Source organism: Neomonachus schauinslandi, chromosome 8, assembly GCF_002201575.2.
Source record: "Neomonachus schauinslandi chromosome 8, ASM220157v2, whole genome shotgun sequence".
Classification (NCBI taxonomy): Eukaryota; Metazoa; Chordata; class Mammalia; order Carnivora; family Phocidae; genus Neomonachus; species Neomonachus schauinslandi.
The window spans coordinates 141,719,560-141,726,168 of NC_058410.1; the positions used below are offsets into that span (position 1 = coordinate 141,719,560).

General features: G+C 37.7%; 1 pseudogene; it reads left to right on the plus strand.

The window, feature by feature from the left end:
* The first annotated feature begins 1,272 nt into the window (after window positions 1-1,272).
* On the plus strand, window positions 1,273-1,757 carry LOC110586945 (annotated as a pseudogene).
* Window positions 1,758-6,609: the final 4,852 nt, after the last annotated feature.

Here is a 6,609-nt window from a genome sequence, read left to right on the forward strand (position 1 = left end):
TTCTAGAGATACAAAAAACAAAAACAAAAAACATTGTCCATCCATCCTCATACCCCTGCCCCCAACTCAACCCCATCTAGAGGGTTTGCAATCTCCTGAGAGAGAAGAGTTATGTGCACAGTCTGTCCTTCTTTTCCTTTGTTGTCTTCCGCTTGGTTCCCCTGAACTCCAGCACATTGGGCTTCTTTTAGGTCCTTGAATGCGTCGTGCTACCTCTTACCCCAGAGCCTGAGTACATGCTCTTCCCTCTCACTTGGAAAATGCTCCCTGCCTTGACCATGGTACATATTACTCATTCTTCAAGTGCCATAATTAACACTGCTTTCTCAGGGAAGCCATCCCTAACTCCCCATTATATATCTTCAAAGCTCTGAGATTTTTCCCTTATAGCATGTATAGTCTTTCAATAACCATGTATTAGCAGAAATATTTGATCTATGTCTATATCGTCCACTTGTCAACATCAAATGTTCTTGGTTGCTTACCATGTGCCATGCACTGTGTTGAGAACATAAATGTGTTGGGAATTCATGTTGGGAAACAAGACAGAGTCCTTATCCTCATGGAATAGTCATCAAATAAAAATCATAATAAATACTATGAAAGAAATACACAATGTCTTATAATTGATAAAAGCCTATTTGATATAATGGGGTCAGGGACACTGATGCATCAAGAGATGAGATGGTGCTAACAGAAAATGTATTCCAGGCACAGGGAAGAGCCAGTGAGAAAGGCCTTAAACCCAGAAGAGCTTCCTCCAGTGAAAACCATCAGACAAGGCAGGCAGGGCTGGGGTTTAGTGACCAATGGGGAGAGGACCATGAGATCAGGATGCAGTGGTCAATTAGGCAATAAATCCCAGAGTCAAAGAAGGAATTTTATTTTTACTCTGAACCAATTGAAAGAATGAGATTTTAGTACAGTTGGGTAAGTCGTGGCACAAAAGGACAGCAAGTGGTTCTGCTAAAGAAGAATCATGAAGTACAAAGAACATGGACAAGATAATGTACTACGTCTTAAAGGGACTTGCCAAGAGGAAAAGGAGAGATTAAGTCTACACATGGTGCCTTGTTATTCAGTTCTAAGACAACCATTCTTTAGCCAACCTTCTAGAATAAAGAGGACATGGCAATCACCCATGAAACCCTCCTTATTGTTTCAATTTAACCACCTGAAAGTAAAGAACTTCCTTTATGCTTTGGTATTAAAAAAAAAAAAAAAAAAGACTACCTTTCGGATAGAACTGCCATCTTCCAGTAATCCCCCAAAATGACCAATTCAAAGGGAAAGAGGAAAGGTACCTGCTATGTATATGTTCCCTAGGCCTTTTAGAAAACATGGGGTTGTCCTTTGGCCACATACATGTGAATCTACAAAAAACAGTGATATTGGGGATTAAGGGAATGGGCACTCTTCACAAAGGAATGCTCCACAAATGTTACCAAGGCAAAACTGGAAGAGTCTACGATGCTACCCAGCATGCTGTTGGCATTGTTGTAAACAAACAAGTGAAGGGCAAAACTTCTGCCAAGAGAATTAATGTACATATTGAGTCTATTAAACACTCAAAGAGCCAAGATAGCTTCCTGAAGTGTATGAAGGAAAATGACCAGAAAAAGAAGGAAGCCAAAGAGAAAGGTACTTGGGTTCAACTGAAGCACAAGGTTGCCCCACCCAGAGAAGCACACTTTGTGAGAGCTGATGGAAAGGAGCCTGAGCTGCTGCAACCCATTCCCTGTGAACTCATGGCATGATAAATGTAAAAAATTAAAAGACTGCAAGACTATAAAAAAAAAGTCTATACCCATTGTCTTTGCAACTGGAGAATTCATAGAAAAAAACATATTGAGGTGCTAAGGTCCTCTTACAAACACACATACCTTCTTCGTGCCCCAGTAAAACAACTCTACTGATATCAAAGACTGCAGTGAGCAGAAATAAATGTTTACTGTCAGCACAAGTCAAAGGTATGTTCAGTGGTCAAATCAAGGAATGACCAGCCATGTGCTCAAGATCTTGGACTATTGCATGCATGGCTATGGAACCAAGGGTAAAACCACAAGGTCTCTCTCTATATTGGTGTGTGTGTGTGTGCGTATGTGTGTGTGTATGCGTAAGACAACCATTACCCAGTGTTACAGATCTATGGCACTGGAAAGAGCTTTCTCAAAGGAAAGCCCAGACAGTACAGTTTTCAACTGTCAGGATCCTACAGCACCAGATGGTTGATGCACAACTGAAGAAAAGTGCTCAGACAGCATCTTTCTAATACTGTCTTAGATTTAGTAACTGTAAAACACTGAAGCTAAAGTAAAGGTTTTCTGTATTACGATGTTCTAGCCTAATATATCCCAAAAGATATAAATATTATAAACAAAAACAAGGGAAGGTGGGGAGAGTCAAGAAATTTCCTTAGAAGAACAGGTCTGGGGGCACCTGGGTGGCTCAGTAGTTAAGCATCCAACTCTTGGTTTCAGCTCAGGTCATGATCTCATGGGTCAAGAGATCAAGCCCCACACTGGGCATTCATCAGGGAGTCTGCTTGAAGATTCTCTCTCTCCCTCTCTTTCTGCCCCTCCCCCCACTTGTGGATGCATGCACGTTCTCTCTCTCTCTAATAAATAAATCTTAAAAAGAGAGAGAAGAAGAAGAAGAACAGGCCTGGATGAGGGATGCTAATTTTTTTTTTCCTAGGGCTGCCACAGCAAATGACCCCACATTGGGTAATCATCTTCTCACATTTTGGGAGGTCATAAGTCCAAAATCAAGGGGTTGGCTCCTTCTGGAGGCTCTTTCTCTTGACTGCTGACGGTCACCAGCAATCCCTGACTTTCCTAGGCCTGTCACAGCATCACTGCAATCTCTGCCCCCATCTGCACATGGCCTTCTCTGTGCCTCATGCATCCTCTCTTCTTATAGGGACCGGTGGTCTCATAAGGACTCTCTAGCTCCAGAATGCTTTCATCTCGAGATCCTTAATAATTACATCGGCCAAAGATCCCATTTCCAAATATGCTCATATTCTGAGTTTCTGTGCAGCCATAAACTTAGGCAGAACACTATTCAACCCACTCCAGATGCTATTCTTGCCCCATAACTTCCAAGCACAGAGCTTCTCTAGGTTCCAAATGGCAACAGAGGGGGTGCTTTTAGGTCGAGAATGGTAACTGAACACTTTTTACTATAAGGTTAACAGAAACTATGCAGACTTCTCTCTCTCGGTGTCTCCTGCGTAAGGGCTTTTGAAATGCTTTTTTGAAAGAGAACCTCCTGTGCTAATATAGTTCATCATATAGTTTATCTTTATCAATAAAACCTCAGGAAAATTAAAGCACAAAGAAATTGCCCCAAAAGCACTATCAGTTTGAATGAAATTCACAAAAGTTCCAAAGCAACAATAAAGCCATAGGTCTGTGCCCTCTCCATTCGTGAGGCATTTCAGTATTTCAAAAAAAAAAAGGATGCCAAGCACAAATGGACTGCTGGCCTAGATTTGAATGTGCGTGAATGTAAATAGCTGTTGGCTTAGAATAGTGGAAATCACAAATGGTTATTGCTGCTTGCATTCAGGTGGGCTTTTTTTTAATGTGGCTTAGTTTTTTCTATCATTAGTGATGAGAGAAATACCTTTTGTTTAGCTGAGCACAGGAAGAAGGGCCCCAGCCTCCCATCAGAATAGAGAGTGAACAGATGCAGCCCCAGGTATAGCACAGACCCGAAAGTCCTTTCCTAATATAAAATTTAGGGCTTTACTGTGACAAAATATCAGAGAAGGCCAAGTGTTGGCTTCAAAAAAGGAAGGTCAACTTCTGCAGCTCTTTCTCAGGCAACAATTCCTGATGTTCCATTATTCTCTTTGTTCCTTGCAGTGGATGGTGGGCTTCACTTAGAAAGCATTATAGGAGAATGAAGTAAATGATATTAAAAGTCCCTACATTACACTTAGAAATCTGACAGGCCTCTGGAAACCTTCTTTCTGTCTAATTCTATGGCTTTCAGCACAAGGAAATGTGGGGGAGATGCCACTAAAATAGATATTAAGGAAGCAAATGTTACCTTTCTTTTTTTACATCTTTTTTTTTTTTTTTTTGGTACCGTTTCATTCAGTTGGATTAAAGAGTATGTTTCCTATCAAAGAGTCAGGACTTTGAAGTCGTGTTGGTTTATTGCTTTCTCTTCATTACCAATATCCCTTGAACCAATCTTTTCCAAGATTAGTCAGTATGTTTATTTCAGAAACGCAGAAAACAAGAGTTCTTCACTTCCATATCCATGCATAATGCTCTGCATGACTAAGCAATCTATAAAAATTAGTTGAAATAAAATGACAAGAGACAGAAACCACCCTTCAGAAATTCACTGTTCAGATATTAGAACAGAATTGACAAAAAGAAGGACCATGATATATTCAGGATTGGGGGAGTTCTAGCTCTTGATGCACGCAAGAATGCCATTTCTCTTCTGGAGTTGTGATTGCCACACTGTTGTATCCTTTGAAGTGAGAAAGGTAGAATTGTTCAAACTCTGGAATTATATAAATTACAGCCAAGAAAAAAAAGAAGAAGAAGCCAACACTGGTCTATTTCACTTCAAAGCTGCATACTTTCAAGCCATCTCACATGTGTTAAATTTCTCAATGTTATGATATGTCATTCTTTGGCCTCACAGGAAATTTGAACCACCACGTTGAGCAATCAATAAAAATCCTCTTCCTTTTCACAACACCCAAGCAATATTTTCTAACTTTGTTTTGAGTCACTCGAAGCAAGCTTTTTACAGTTCCTTTGATATGCACTTCTATAAAGAAACACCCTTGTGTTTCTGTTTCAAAAATCTAATGCTCTTTTGAAATATATTTCTAAAATTATGTCTTGGTGATCCTGGATTATAAGAAAAAACATGCTGAGGTACAGGCAGGCTTCAGAAGTGATGGCATTTGAAAGATCACTGGAGCTGCATTCCCTTAAGATAACAGGACACTGGTTTAGGGGAACCGGCAGAGGAGTGTTGAACGTGTAAATCTCATCACTGTCTCTAAATTAGTAATAACTGCAGTTCCAGCTTTGAAAGACCCAGATGCTAACACTCACTGAAACTGTGATAGATAGTAGAGCAGTGGGAAATGATATTTAAAAAAAAATAATAATAAAGGCTCGGCATTATCAGCTGTGTAATTGAGCTGATAATGTGAATGTCTCTTCTTTGTAATTTTTTTGAAAGGATTTTCCAGAATATTGCCAAAGCTGATACAAGAAATGGATGTGTACCAATCACTTAGAGTTAATATGAACATTCAACATCCTATTATATTTGACTCAGACCTTCATTTTTATGAAAGATCACAAATACTACAGATAAAATTGATGGCTTTTCTGACCCCTCCCCCATCTTAAGCCTCTCCCTCCATCCCTGGCATCAGTCACTACCCTATATTTGTTGAGTATGCAATCCATATTTGTACGTACATGTAATGAACACATATTTGAAAATGTACAAATCATATATACAGTGTTGTATTTTTTAATATATGCAAATGTTATCACACTTTATGTAACTTTCTACAATTTGCTTTTGTTTTTACTCAAACGTAGGTATTCTGAAACCCATCCATATTTATGCATTCATATAGTTTATTCAATTTGCTGTATAATATCCTGAATAAACAATTTGTTTATCCCTTTCCCTACTTACGAGAATTTGAGGGGTTTTTTTTTGTCCTTTTATAAATGATGTTATCATTTGTGCAGTTACATACCCTAGAATTTTCTAGGACATATATCCAGAAATGGAATAGTTGGGTCATGGTATCTATGCATTTTCAACTACAATAGATGTTGCCATGGGGTTCTACAGTGTGCTTGTTCCAATTTACCCAGTCACTAGAATTGTATGAGACTTTCCACATTTTCCCCAGCACTTGATTTTCTGTACCTTTGTAATGTGTTGTTCTGATTGGGTTTAAAATAAAATCTCATTGTTTCATTTTGCTTTCATACATTATTAATGAAGTCAACCATTTTTTCATATTTGTTCTCTCTTTCCATTTCCTCTTCTATGGTTACCTGTTCATATATTCTGTCCATTTCTCTACTGAGTTGTTTATCTTTTTCTATCAGATTTGTAGTACACATTTATACTTTTTGTGGCTTATGATTATAGATCTATTGCGTATGTTGCAAATATCTTCTGTTGCTCATCTTTTAACTTTGTGGTTTTTGAGCAAAAGTTTTTAATCTTTATAAAATGTATCAAAGTTTGTCTTTCTTTGTAACTTCTTGAGGTATCTGGTTTAAAAAATTCTTTCCTACAATTTGGTCGCAAATACATTTGCCATATTTTATTCTAACATTTTAATGTTTAGGACTCTAATATATATTTAGGACTCTTACAAATTTTATGAAGTATCAATTTATATAAGTTAAATTTAAAATATAAATATTTTAATAATTAAATAGTATATACTAATGTATTTTATATTCCAGTATTAATATATTTTTCAACGTTTGGGATTTTTATGTGTATTCAAGTATTTCATGTATATTTAGGACAAAGTTTTTAGATTTTCCTCTTTCTTTATAACTTTTTGAAGGTATCTGGTTAAACAAA